This window comes from Danio rerio, chromosome 11, assembly GCF_052040795.2.
Source record: "Danio rerio strain M-AB ecotype USA chromosome 11, GRCz13ab, whole genome shotgun sequence".
In the NCBI taxonomy this organism is placed as follows: Eukaryota; Metazoa; Chordata; class Actinopteri; order Cypriniformes; family Danionidae; genus Danio; species Danio rerio.
The window spans coordinates 3,112,515-3,128,216 of record NC_141031.1 but is presented as its reverse complement, the minus strand read 5'-3'; the positions used below and the strand labels follow the sequence as shown (position 1 = coordinate 3,128,216).

Sequence of the window (15,702 nt, the reverse complement as noted above, 5' to 3'; positions counted from 1 at the left end):
GGCCAGAGACTCCTCCGGGGCTTTCCATGCAGTGCAGGAATGTCAGCGGTGCAGATGCAGAAACAGGCCTGATACTGGCGCATGTTTCACTGCAGCCCCGAAACGGCTCTCTGGAGGCAGAAAGTGACACCACATCACGTACGCCGCGCACAGGGAACCACATTAATTGGATATTTCAACCAAAAAAAGCAAAGAAAAATCTGTCATTGTTCACTCCGCCTCTTGGATGAATGACCCTTCTCTTGCTAAATTTTAAAACTTTACATTGAGGATATATATTGTAACCATGTTATTTTAACATTTTAAAATAAAAATAGAAAATTGTGTTTTATTCATTTAGTCTATTTTTAATGAAAATTTTGGAATTTTACATTTAGAAATATGTTTAAAACGGAAACGTCAAGATGTGCGTACATTAAACAATGTATATTAAAATAAAGCGCATGTGCACGGCTGAGTAGGATGAAGTACACTACGAAATCTTCTGATACGCGACCATGTTGTTTCTTGCATTTAATTTGCTTAGTTCATTTAGAATTTTACAGGCAATTTTTTGTATTTCCACGGATTATTTTTACATCTGCAACTGCAATACTTGTTGTTTTACCAACACAATCTCACGCATTTCGTAATTTTTTGATTTAGTGGCTAATTCGTATGAGTTCGATCTAATATGTACAATTTTGTATTATTTGCTCATCCCCCAATGACGGTTGAGTTTAGGGGTGGGGTTAGGTGCCACGCCTCCTTTTTAAAATTTAAAAAAATTTCATACCAATGAACTCGTACAAATTCATAGGTAAGTTAGGATTATCAAATGTGTTTCTGTCCTGCTTAATAGCAGAATAATGGGAGAGATATTTCTGAGAAAGTGTTAAAACTTTTCTTGAAAGTCAAGTTTATATACAATAGGATTAATATGCCTCTGAAAGAGCTCAGATGGTTTTGGAAGTTTCTGATCGGCTAATTGACAACATTTGAGTTCATTGGAGGCACAACTGTAGAATAGTATTTAAGGAAAACCTCAAACACACTGCTTCCTTGTGTGACAACATGGGAAAATCAACAAGCCAGAATCAACAAAAGCCCGATTACAATTTGCTAAATTACACTGGGAAAAAGACTAATGTTTGGAGACATGTCCTGTGCTCTGATGGAACTAAGATTGAACTGTTTGGACATAATGACCAGTGTTACATTTGGGGGACAAAAGGGAAAGCTTACAAGCCAGGAAACACCATCCCAACAGTAAAGTATGGGGGCGGCAGCATCATGTTTTGCTGCAGGAGGGACTGGTCCACTTCACAGCATAGATGGCATCATTAAGAAAGAACAGTATGTAGAAATACTGAAGCAACATCACAAGACATCAGCCAGGAAATTAAAACTTGCCCACAAATGGCTCTTCCAAGCAGACCATGACCCTAAGCATGCTGTCAAATTAGTTCAAATGTGATTTAAGGACAACAGAGTGAATGTTTTGGAGTGGCCATCACAAAGCCCTGACCTCAATCCTATAGAAATTCTGTGGGCAGAGTTGATAAAGCTTGTGCGAGCAAGACAGCCAACAAATCTGACTCAGTTACAGCAATTCTGTCAGAAGGAATGGGCCAAAATTCTTTCAAACTGTTGTGAGAAGCCTGTGGAAGGAGACCCAAAATATTTGATCAAAGTTATACTGTTTAAAAGTAAAGCTAAAAAATACCAAGGAAATGTGTGTAAACTTTTGACTGTCTAGAAATTAATAAATACTTCTCAAAAAAATTCTCTCATCATTCTGGCATTTAGCAAACATAAATCATTCAGGTGATCCTAACAGACATAAAATAGTAAACGTTTAGTATGATTTACCATCAGACACTTTTTTTTTATTTGTTATGTTTCTTTCTTTAGTGTTTGAAAACTTCTGGTTTCAACTGTATATCAATTCAGCACTGATATCACAATGTATGCACCCACAATAGTCACATCCAAGATATGCAATGTCAAGTCTGAATTATAGTTGACCAGTAGCCACAGAACCTGACAACTGCTTTCCTGCACAGTCTTCAAACTCAACTCTCTCTCTTTCTCTCTCCACATTACTTGTCTTGTTCTCCAAGCTTTTCCTACCCATGAATCTGTTGTAAGGGTTTTACTCTACCACCTCTGCCCCCAGCCAACTCTTATCTCAGCTCAACAACCCTCCATTTCCCCTTTTTTCCCTGGCTTTCTGCCTCCCTCTTTCTCATGGTCACATTTCTCCAGCCCACGAGTCTCATTTATGAAACATTCTTGTGAACTCGAGATTTCATCTTATATAAAACTCAATGAAAAAAAAGTCCCCGTGCTCTACACAAATGCTTTTTTATCTGAACAATCTTCAGAGTGTGTGAACTCTGCGGCGTTGGAGCTGCTGGATTGTTGGCGGCTTTTTTGTTCTGACCGTGACACCGCTGAATCACCACACACTCAATGGAAGTGATTGCCAGTGTAATCCTCAGCAAACAGATCAGATCTATCCTCCGGTTAAAGCCAAAGCCACACACCAAACCCACACACGTTCTCTGAAGCAAAATGTGACATTTGGTTTTGATTTTTTTTTTTTACAACCAGCTTTAACCTACTTGCTAAGAAGACGCATGCAGTCGAGAGCAGAGTCCTCCTTACATATCATTAATAAAATCTTCATCTGTGTAATGCAGCCAACATTTATCCGTGCTTGTTGCATTTAGAATCTAAAAAACCCTTTATTACAGTTTAAATATTTCCCAAATAATGTTTAACAGAACAAGGAATGTTTCACAGTATTTCCTATAATATTTTTTCTTCTGCAGAAAGTCTTCTTTGTTTTATTTCGGCTAGAGTAAAAGCAGTTTTTAATTTTTTTTTAAAACATTTGAAGGTCAATATTATTACCCCCCCTTAAGCAATGTTTGTTTTGGATTGTCTACAGAACAAACCATCGTTTAAGGTGCAGTATGTAAGTTTGACACCCAGTGGTTGAACTAGGTATTGCACGCCTGGTTCAAAACTCACGCATGCAAATTTTTCCAGATTGAAGACATCAACAGAAGTGTGCCAAACTATCAAGCCTAAAGGCTGATTTAAACCATTCTAAACGTACATGGCAAGCCATTGGACAAACTGGTAACAGTGGAAAAGCAGTCCATATGGATGCAAGCTGGTAAGCATGAAAATTAACGGCATCATACAGCAGCCTAGCATTCATTTTAAAGCTGAAATGCAGCCATACGTACTTCTGGCTACATATTCACGATCTCTATACATGTATGTAGGGCTACGTTTTCAGAATGAGCCTAAGTTGCATTTGTTTCTCATTCACAATTTACACATTTATCCAAAAAGATTGTGTTTTCCTGAGGACATCCCAGAAATGTACAATTATGAGCTTTCCTGCAAGTCTTTTTTCTTCTTTTTTTAATTATTTCCCAACCAAATGATAAACAGAGCAAATAATTTTTTACAAAATTTCCTATAATATTTTTTTCTTTTGGAGTAAGTCGTATTTATTTTTTTTTCAGCTACGATAAAAGCGGTTTTTAATTTTTATTAAACCATTTTAAGGTCAATATTTTCCAACACAGGCTCATTGTGAATATGTAGCCACATGTTCATTTCTGGAGAGTGTGAATTATGTTGCCAGAGGTACATATGGCTGCATTTTGACTTTAATACAAACGCTACAGGGTGGTATGACACCGCAGACGGCTATTGTTTCTATTCGCGCCACTAGCTGACCGCTTATCTCCGTGTGGACGGCTTTCTGCTGTTACCAGTTTGCCCAGTAGCTCGCCACGTACATTGGCAGACTTGAGACGCAGAGCAGAGTTGACCTAGATGACAAGCTTCAAGTCTAAAGAATGGTTGCAAAAAAACAGGTAAAACAAAAACGAAAGCTAAAAAAATAAACAAGTAAATAACAGGGTGAGAATATGGTACAATCTGAAAACATGGTAAAAATCAGGTGGCCATGTGGGCTTTTTTTCTAGATTACATTTGAAAACACTGTTGGTTGGATTAAGGGAAGGGGGTGATTGAGTCAATTGGTGCTTTTTAAAACATTATCGGTTGGGTTTAGGGAAGGAGGTGGTTAAGGGGATCGGTCGATAGGTCAGTCAGTCAACAGCGGCCTCTGGTGGATTTACGCAAGAACAGCAAGAGCTCACGAGGTGGATTAACGAAAACAAAAACTGCAAAAAACGATGTACCACCTGGAACATATTTCACGATCTCCAGTAATGTGTATAGGTATACGTATCAATAATGAGCCTAAGTTGATATTATTAGTCTAGTTAAGCAACATTTATTTCGATTGTCTACAGAAATACTGAGCAATGACTTGCCTAATTAACCTAGTTAAGCCTTTAAAAGTCACCTCAAGCTGTATAGAAGTGTCTTGAAAAATATCTCTCAAATATTATGTTCTGTCATCATGACAAAGATAAAATAAATCATTATTAGAAATGAGTTATTAAAACTATTATGTTCAGAAATGTGCTGAAAAAAAAAATCTGCTCTCCATTAAACAGAAATCAGGGGAAAAAATATATAGAGGACGGCTAAAAATTCTGACTTCAACTGTATACACAAAAATGTTACCCAAACATAGCAGTGGATGTAAAAAAAAAATTAAAAAAAGAAGATCTGCAGATGATTATACTGAGGTGCAAATGAAGAGCACTAGCTGTGCTCGTGTTGTCCCATAATGACTTTAATTTTAAGATCCCAGTGCGTGACATTCTAATCAAAGCCGTTTACATATTCTGATTCATTATGCATTTCTATGGCAACACTTTTAACACCTAAACGAATCAGGTGAAGTGGTCACATGACACTAGTCGTGGCTCTCTAAACATTCCCAGTTCACAAGGTGTAATTATGGAGTGGTGCAAGGACTTGAACGCTTTTACTAGTTGGAATCTTGTAATTACGGTAATTACAACAGAAACGCAACCAACACCATGGCAGCTTATTTGCATAATGACCAATGCAATTTAGCAAGACACACAAATCAGGCTGCAAACAAGAAGAGCAAATGTTAATAAGGTGCAAGTTATCAACACACTACACAAAGTGGATTAAGACATGCCTTATTGGATGTGAAATACACTGTTAATGATTTTTGTATGGTATTTAACTGTAATGTGAACTGTATTTGACTGTAGGATAGTTTTGCGGTATGTATTTTAAAAGTTGAATTGTGAAAATTACAATTAAAGACATACGATGCTAAAAATACATATACAGCAAAGATAAATGGTGCTGTAAATGTTAATACAGTGTTTTTGCTGTAATTGACTTCACGGCGGACTGCTCCACTATAACTGCACTGTTAACATTTTTAGTAAATGACACGGTATTTAGCTGTAATATTAACTACATTTTTCTGAAGGACAGTTATGTGGTATGGTACTGTATTTTAAAGTTGCAATGTGAAAATTACAGCATATTTTACAGTAAAGATCAACAATACTGCAACTACATCTACAGCAAAGATACATGTTGCTTAAATATAAATAAAGTATATTTGCTGTAACTGATTTACAGTAAGTCACTAGCAAACTACTGCAGTATAACTACACTTAAACGATTTTGGTAAATTTTATAGTATTTAGCTTTAATTGAATTTTTCTGTAGGATAGTTATGCGGTATGTTGCTGTATTTTAAAGTTGTATAGTGAAAATTACTGTATATTTTAAAGTGTACATGTGTATGTGTATATATATATATACGCATACATATATATATATATACACATATATATATACACATACACACACACACATTTATATATACATACATATACATGCATACATACATACATATATATCACACACACACACACACACACACAAACATATACACACATATACACACACACACACACACACATAAATATATATATACATACACACATATACAAATATACATATATACATATACATATACACATACATACATATATATATATATACATACATATATATATATATATATATATATATATATATATATATATTAATTATATATACACACATTTATATATATATATATATATATACACACACATTTATATATATATATATATATATATATATATATATATATATATATATATATATATATATATATATATATATATATATATATATACATATATATATATACATTTATATATATATATATACACACATTTATATATATATATATACACACATTTATATATATATATATATATATATATATATATATATATGCTAATCTGCCTGCTTCAAAATGTCACATTTGATTCAGTGTGTTATTAAACACACACTAGCATGCGAAAATGTTTTCTGCCCCAGTTTTAAAAATTACATTTTAAACTTGAACACAACTGAGAGAAGAGACCCTCTGAGGCCCAAAACTGCCCAATTACTCCCATTACTCCTCAGCATCATGACCACAATGCAAATCCAACTCAATCCAAAGTGAAGAGGCGCTTTCTGCATGTTCATGAGCTCGCTGGAGTTTAACAGCGCTACCCAGCATGCTCTCCGCCTTGGCATGTGCATTTGTTCTAATAAAGCCAAACCTAATGGTGCTAATTCATCATCAAGCTAGGGGGAAGACGGCGACGCCTCACGTCACGAGCCCCGTCAGGGAACATATGCTGCCCATAATGAAAACCAGCACTGCTGAATGTAGTCCTGCCAGCCAAAATCACACATTTCCACAAGCAGATCATTTGAGACGCAACCAAAAAAAACATCATTTTCAACCTCACTCGCGCAACAATCCATCACTCTCTATGCTAATGAGGCATTTCACGTGTGCTTCAATATCAGTCTAGGTTCAATTAGCATACAACATCTGGATTAGTTGGTGTCGTTTTAATGGGATTAATATTAATGGTGCTAAATGAGCAACAAGGACAATGTGTGACATTTAATGACTGCTTTTTATTCCAGAGTAAAACAGACATTTCACATCGCCCCTGCTCAAATATTCAGATATTTCTGAATTATTAAGAGAGTCAGTCGTTGAATGTAAATTGACTTTAGTCATCTATTGTTTTACTTCCATACAATTTAGGTGTGGCGTCGCAGCAAGAAGGTCTTATTTCTGTGCGGAGTTTGTTTGTTCTCTCCGTGTTGGCGTGGGTTTCCTTCGGGTGCTCCGGTTTCCCCCACAATCCAAACACATGCGCTAGAGGAGAATTGGATAAACTAAACTGGCTGTAGTGTATGAGTGCGTGTGAGAATGAGTGTGTTTGGGTGTTTCCCAGTACTGGGTTGCGACTGGAAGGGTATCCGCTGCGTAAAACGCTGCGGTACAGTCCGTTGTGGCAACCCCTGAAAAATAAGGGACTAAGCCAAAGGAAAATGAATGACTGAATACTCAAATTGAGAAATCCAGACAACTAAAGGCCATTTGGTCACCAAAAACCATTTGGTTTCCAACATTCTTCAAAATATCTTCTTTTTTAGGTTTTGAGAGCGCAAAGAAAGTTGTGCTGTTCTAAAAAGGCACGAGGCAGAGCAAACGATGACAGAAATTTTCCCTGCGGATAGCAAAGGTTTCTCTTCAGATGAAATCCTTCCACTAAGTTTAAATGAGCGGATCCACATCACTGCCTTAAACCCAACGGTGTCCAGCTCCTTTCATCCACCAGTAATTTGATTATGACTTCTGAGACTCATTATGAGACTCTCTTTCCTGTCTTCCAGACCGGACCTGTCTGTGTGGTGGTCTTGAGTCGGTCTGCATATGTAAGCAGGTTGCTCTGTGCTCCATTGGCACCAAGGCAGGTGTGTATGTGTGTACATACAGTTGAAGTCTACATGATTTGCCCTCCTGTGAGTTTCTATTTCTTTTTCCCCAAATATTTCCCAAATGTTGTTTAACAAAGAAAGGAATTTTTCACAGTATTTTCTATAATATTTTTTCTTCAAGAGAAAGTCTTATTTGTTTAATTTTGGGCTAGAATAAAAGCAGTTTTAAATTTTTTAAAAGCATTTGAAGGGCCATATTATTAGCCCCCTTAAGCAATGTTGTTTTCGATAGTCTCTACAGAACAAACCAGCGTTATACAATAACTTGCCTAATTACCCTAACCTGCGTGATTAGACTAGTTAAGTCTTTAAATGTCACTTTAAACTGAATACTAGTGTCTTGAAAAATATCTAGTCAAATAATATGTACTGTCATCATGATAAAAAAAAATCAGTGATTAGAAATTAGTTATTAAAACCATTATGTTAAGAAATGTGTTGAAACCAAATCTTTCCATTAAACAGAAATTGTGGAAAAAAATATACAGAAGGGCTCATAATTCTGACTTCAATTGAATGTGTGTAACTATGTGTGTGTGGATACAGACAGAAACACAGTGCATCCCACTATCCCACACACATCCAATTCTGCCATTCCTTTCAGTTTCACGGTCTTTTTTTCTGGGCCCGGAGCATTTTATCAGCTGGAGAAGTTCAGTCTCGTCTGGTCAATTGAGCCACAAAAGAACAGGAGGCCGATTTTTTTTAATTTTTTTTTTTAGATTGAGACGGAAGAGAATCATGCGTCAAAGCCAGATGGAACGGAGGAAGTGCTTTAAGCCAGTTGGATGATAGAGAAATAGAGAGATGATTGAAAGAGGGACTCGTTGTCGTCACAAATTAAGAATGAGCATCAACGAGTCATTAGTGATTAGTGGAGACAATGTTGGGACATTAAACTGATCAGATATTGCTGCTTACTCTGGCCTAGAAGCACTTATAGTACTTAAGACATGAAGCAAAGGGAGACAGTCATCACAAGTTCTTCTTAGAGGGAATATGAAATCGATGACACCCCTACTGAGGACCACAGTTCTGTCATGAGAACTCATGGGGAGATTTAGCATGGTACTGAATATGTATATGGAAACGTTTTTTAAATTATTGAGTTTGCATGTTCTCTTTGGTGTCCCCCAGTCCAAATACATGCAGTATAAGTGAATTGAATAAACAAATTTTAGTATATGAGTGTGAAGGAGTGTGTATGGGCAATTCCAGTACTTTGGTTGCAGCTGGAAAGGCATCCGCTGTGTAAAACATATACTGGATAAGTTGGCAATTCATTCTGCTGTGGGGAACCCTGATGAATAAAGCAATTAAGCTGAAGGAAAGAGAATGAATGAATGAATGTTAAGTGGTTGGTCTAGGCGGTATAGATATGCTTTTCTGGTGATGTGATTATCAGTGCAGAGCGAGTACACAGACTTGCTACTGTAAAATAAATTATAAAATTGGTAAAAATTACATTGAACAAAACAAAAAAAAAAAAAATTGGGAATTTTACAGATAACATTAGAACTGCCGAGATGTTAAAAGAATTTTAGCAATTTAAAATCTCTGTTGAAATAAAACACATATCTATAACACCCTAACATTTCCTAAATAAGTGTATATTTATTTCTAACATTGTGTTTCGTAAATTTAATAAAATAGCAAAGAAGCCGAGTATATCAACCTTTAATTACCACAGTGATCAAAATGACTTCATCCATTTCAAGTGTTTTACTACTCCTTGTGACTTTAAATATGAGTTTATGGTCTTAAAGGTCCAGGATCAACATCAGTGAATTTTACTCTTGATGGTCCAGGATCAACATCAGTGAATTTTACTCTTGATGGTCCAGGATCAACATCAGTGAATTTGAAACTTCATCGTCCAGGAACATCATCATTGAATTTGAATCTTGATGGTCCAGGATCAACATCAGTGAGTTTGAAACTTCATCGTCCAGGAACAACATCAGTGAATTTGAATCTTGATGGTCCAGGATCAACATCAATGAATTTTACTCTTGATGGTCCAGGATCAACATCAGTGAATTTTACTTTTGATGGTCCAGGATCAACATCAGTGAATTTTACTTTTGATGGTCCAGGATCAACATCAGCGAATTTGAATCTTGGTGGTCCAGGATCAACATCAGCGAATTTGAATCTTGATGGTCCAGGATCAACATCAGTGAATTTGAATCTTGATGGTCCAGGATCAACATCAGTGAATTTGAATCTTGATGGTCCAGGATCAACATCAGTGAATTTTACTCTTGATGGTCCAGGATCAACATCAGTGAATTTTACTCTTGATGGTCCAGGATCAACATCAGTGAATTTTACTCTTGATGGTCCAGGATCAACATCAGTGAATTTTACTCTTGATGGTCCAGGATCAACATCAGTGAATTTGAATCTTGAAGGTCCAGGATCAACATCAGTGAATTTGAATCTTGATGGTCCAGGATCAACATCAGTGAATTTGAATCTTGATGGTCCAGGATCAACATCAGTGAATTTAAATCTTGATGGTCCAGGATCAACATCAGTGAATTTGAATCTTGATGGTCCAGGATCAACATCAGTGAATTTGAATCTTGATGGTCCAGGATCAACATCAGTGAATTTTACTTTTGATGGTCCAGGATTAACATCAGTGAATTTTACTCTTGATGGTCCAGGATCAACATCAGTGAATTTTACTCTTGATGGTCCAGGATCAACATCAGTCAATTTTACTTTTAATGGTCCAGGATCAACATCAGTGAATTTTACTCTTGATGGTCCAGGATCAACATCAGTAAGTTTTACTCTTGATGGTCCAGGATCAACATCAGTGAATTTTACTCTTGATGGTCCAGGATCAACATCAGTGAATTTGAATCTTGATGGTCCAGGATCAACATCAGTCAATTTTACTCTTGTTTGTCCAGGATCAACATCAGTGAGTTTTACTCTTGATGGTCCAGGATCAACATCAGTGAATTTGAATCTTGATGGTCCAGGATCAACATCAGTGAATTTAAATCTTGATGGTCCAGGATCAACATCAGTGAATTTTACTCTTGATGGTCCAGGATAAACATCAGTGAAATTTACTCTTGATGGTCCAGGATCAACATCAGTGAATTTTACTCTTGATGGTCCAGGATCAACATCAGTCAATTTTACTCTTGATGGTCCAGGATCAACATCAGTGAATTTGAATCTTGATGGTCCAGGATCAACATCAGTGAATTTTACTCTTGATGGTCCAGGATCAACATCAGTGAATTTGAATCTTGATGGTCCAGGATCAACATCAGTCAATTTTACTCTTGTTTGTCCAGGATCAACATCAGTGAGTTTTACTCTTGATGGTCCAGGATCAACATCAGTGAATTTGAATCTTGATGGTCCAGGATCAACATCAGTGAATTTAAATCTTGATGGTCCAGGATCAACATCAGTGAATTTTACTCTTGATGGTCCAGGATCAACATCAGTGAATTTGAATCTTGATGGTCCAGGATAAACATCAGTGAATTTTACTCTTGATGGTCCAGGATCAACATCAGTGAATTTTACTCTTGATGGTCCAGGATCAACATCAGTCAATTTTACTCTTGATGGTCCAGGATCAACATCAGTGAATTTGAATCTTGATGGTCCAGGATCAACATCAGTGAATTTTACTCTTGATGGTCCAGGATCAACATCAGTGAATTTGAATCTTGATGGTCCAGGATCAACATCAGTGAATTTTACTCTTGATGGTCCAGGATCAACATCAGTGAATTTTACTCTTGATGGTCCAGGATCAACATCAGTGAATTTTACTCTTGATGGTCCAGGATCAACATCAGTGAATTTTACTCTTGATGGTCCAGGATCAACATCAGTCAATTTTACTTTTGATGGTCCAGGATCAACATCAGTGAATTTTACTCTTGATGGTCCAGGATCAACATCAGTCAATTTTACTTTTGATGGTCCAGGATCAACATCAGTCAATTTTACTTTTGATGGTCCAGGATCAACATCAGTGAATTTGAATCTTGATGGTCCAGGATCAACATCAGTGAATTTGTATCTTGATGGTCCAGGATCAACATCAGTGAATTTTACTCTTGATGGTCCAGGATCAACATCAGTGAATTTTACTCTTGATGGTCCAGGATCAACATCAGTCAATTTCACTCTTGATGGTCCAGGATCAACATAAGTCAATTTTACTCTTGATGGTCCAGGATCAACATCAGTGAATTTGAATCTTGATGGTCCAGGATCAACATCAGTGAATTTAAATCTTGATGGGCCAGGATCAACATCAGTGAATTTTACTCTTGATGGTCCAGGATCAACATCAGTGAATTTGAATCTTGATGGTCCAGGATCAACATCAGTCAATTTTACTCTTGTTTGTCCAGGATCAACATCAGTGAGTTTTACTCTTGATGGTCCAGGATCAACATCAGTGAATTTGAATCTTGATGGTCCAGGATCAACATCAGTGAATTTAAATCTTGATGGTCCAGGATCAACATCAGTGAATTTTACTCTTGATGGTCCAGGATCAACATCAGTGAATTTGAATCTTGATGGTCCAGGATAAACATCAGTGAATTTTACTCTTGATGGTCCAGGATCAACATCAGTGAATTTTACTCTTGATGGTCCAGGATCAACATCAGTCAATTTTACTCTTGATGGTCCAGGATCAACATCAGTGAATTTGAATCTTGATGGTCCAGGATCAACATCAGTGAATTTTACTCTTGATGGTCCAGGATCAACATCAGTGAATCTGAATCTTGATGGTCCAGGATCAACATCAGTGAATTTTACTCTTGATGGTCCAGGATCAACATCAGTGAATTTTACTCTTGATGGTCCAGGATCAACATCAGTGAATTTTACTCTTGATGGTCCAGGATCAACATCAGTGAATTTTACTCTTGATGGTCCAGGATCAACATCAGTGAATTTTACTCTTGATGGTCCAGGATCAACATCAGTCAATTTTACTTTTGATGGTCCAGGATCAACATCAGTCAATTTTACTTTTGATGGTCCAGGATCAACATCAGTGAATTTGAATCTTGATGGTCCAGGATCAACATCAGTGAATTTGTATCTTGATGGTCCAGGATCAACATCAGTGAATTTTACTCTTGATGGTCCAGGATCAACATCAGTGAATTTTACTCTTGATGGTCCAGGATCAACATCCGTCAATTTGAATCTTGATGGTCCAGGATCAACATCAGTGGGTTTGAATCTTGATGGTCCAGGATCAACATCAGTGAATTTGAATCTTGATGGTCCAGGATCAACATCAGTGAATTTTAATCTTGATGGTCCAGGATCAACATCATTGAATTTTACTCTTGATGGTCCAGGATCAACATCAGTGAATTTGAATCTTGATGGTCCAGGATCAACATCAGTGAATTTTACTCTTGATGGTCCAGGATCAACATCAGTGAATTTTAATCTTGATGGTCCAGGATCAACATCAGTGAATTTTAATCTTGATGGTCCAGGATCAACATCAGTGAATTTTAATCTTGATGGTCCAGGATCAACATCAGTGAATTTAAATCTTGATGGTCCAGGATCAACATCAGTGAATTTTACTCTTGATGGTCCAGGATCAACATCAGTGAATTTGAATCTTGATGGTCCAGGATCAACATCAGTGAATTTGAATCTTCATCGTCCAGGAACAACATCAGTGAATTTGAATCTTCATCGTCCAGGAACAACATCATTGAATTTGAATCTTGATGGTCCAGGATCAACATAAGTGAATTTGAATCTTGATGGTCCAGGATCAACATCAGTGAATTTGAATCTTGATGGTCCAGGATCAACATCAGTGAGTTTTACTTTTGATGGTCCAGGATCAACATCAGTGAATTTGAATCTTGATGGTCCAGGATCAACATCAGTGAATTTGAATCTTGATGGTCCAGGATCAACATCAGTGAATTTGAATCTTGATGGTCCAGGATCAACATCAGTGAATTTGAATCTTGATGGTCCAGGATCAACATCAGTGAATTTGAATCTTGATGGTCCAGGATCAACATCAGTGAATTTGAATCTTGATGGTCCAGGATCAACATCAGTGAATTTGAATCTTGATGGTCCAGGATCAACATCAGTGAATTTGAATCTTGATGGTCCAGGATCAACATCAGTGAGTTTTACTCTTGATGGTCCAGAATCAACATCAGTGAATTTGAATCTTGATGGTCCAGGATCAACATCAGTCAATTTTACTCTTGATGGTCCAGGATCAACATCAGTCAATTTTACTCTTGATGGTCCAGGATCAACATCAGTCAATTTTACTTTAGATGGTCCAGGATCAACATCAGTGAATTTGAATCTTGATGGTCCAGGATCAACATCAGTCAATTTGAATCTTGATGGTCCAGGATCAACATCATTGAATTTTACTCTTGATGGTCCAGGATCAACATCAGTCAATTTGAATCATGATGGTCCAGGATCAACATCAGTGAATTTTAATCTTGATGGTCCAGGATCAACATCAGTGAATTTTATTCTTGATGGTCCAGGATCAACATCAGTGAATTTAAATCTTGATGGTCCAGGATCAACATCAGTGAATTTGAATCTTGATGGTCCAGGATCAACATCAGTGAATTTGAATCTTGATGGTCCAGGATCAACATCAGTGAATTTGTATCTTGATGGTCCAGGATCAACATCAGTGAATTTTACTCTTGATGGTCCAGGATCAACATCAGTGAATTTGAATCTTGATGGTCCAGGATCAACATCAGTGAATTTGAATCTTGATGGTCCAGGATCAACATCAGTCAATTTGAATCTTGATGGTCCAGGATCAACATCATTGAATTTTACTCTTGATGGTCCAGGATCAACATCAGTCAATTTGAATCATGATGGTCCAGGATCAACATCAGTGAATTTTACTCTTGATGGTCCAGGATCAACATCAGTGAATTTGAATCTTGATGGTCCAGGATCAACATCAGTGAATTTGAATCTTGATGGTCCAGGATCAACATCAGTGAATTTGAATTTTGATGGTCCAGGATCAACATCAGTGAATTTGAATCTTGATGGTCCAGGATCAACATCAGTGAATTTTACTCTTGATGGTCCAGGATCAACATCAGTGAATTTTACTCTTGATGGTCCAGGATCAACATCAGTGAATTTTAATCTTGATGGTCCAGGATCAACATCAGTGAATTTTACTTTTGATGGTCCAGGATCAACATCAGTCAATTTTACTCTTGATGGTCCAGGATCAACATCAGTGAATTTGAATCTTGATGGTCCAGGATCAACATCAGTGAATTTTACTTTTGATGGTCCAGGATCAACATCAGTGAATTTTACTCTTGATGGTCCAGGATCAACATCAGTGAATTTTACTCTTGATGGTCCATGATCAACATCAGTGAATTTGAATCTTGATGGTCCAGGATCAACATCATTGAATTTTACTCTTGATGGTCCAGGATCAACATCATTGAATTTTACTCTTGATGGTCCAGGATCAACATCAGTGAATTTGAATCTTGATGGTCCAGGATCAACATCATTGAATTTTACTCTTGATGGTCCAGGATCAACATCAGTCAATTTTACTCTTGATGGTCCAGTATCAACATCAGTGAATTTGAATCTTGATAGTCCAGGATCAACATCAGTGAATTTTACTCTTGATGGTCCAGGATCAACATCAGTCAATTTGAATCTTGATGGTCCAGGATCAACATCAGTCAATTTGAATCTTGATGGTCCAGGATCAACATCAGTGAATTTGAATCTTGATGGTCCAGGATCAACATCAGTGAATTTGAATCTTGATGGTCCGGGATCAACATCAGTCAATTTTACTCTTGATGG

At 36.9% G+C, this 15,702-nt stretch overlaps 1 protein-coding gene and 1 long non-coding RNA gene across 4 annotated transcripts in view; both read right to left on the bottom strand.

Annotated features, from left to right (window-relative positions):
* The window catches only part of cpne5b (copine Vb), a 226,184-nt gene that overhangs the window by 161,138 nt on the left and 49,344 nt on the right, over positions 1-15,702 (bottom strand).
* The window catches only part of LOC147841627 (uncharacterized), a 36,243-nt gene continuing 30,017 nt past the window's right edge, over positions 9,477-15,702 (bottom strand). The window contains exon 2 of the long non-coding RNA XR_015502249.1: positions 9,477-9,682. This is a non-coding gene — a long non-coding RNA (uncharacterized LOC147841627). The remainder of the gene's footprint in view (positions 9,683-15,702) is intronic.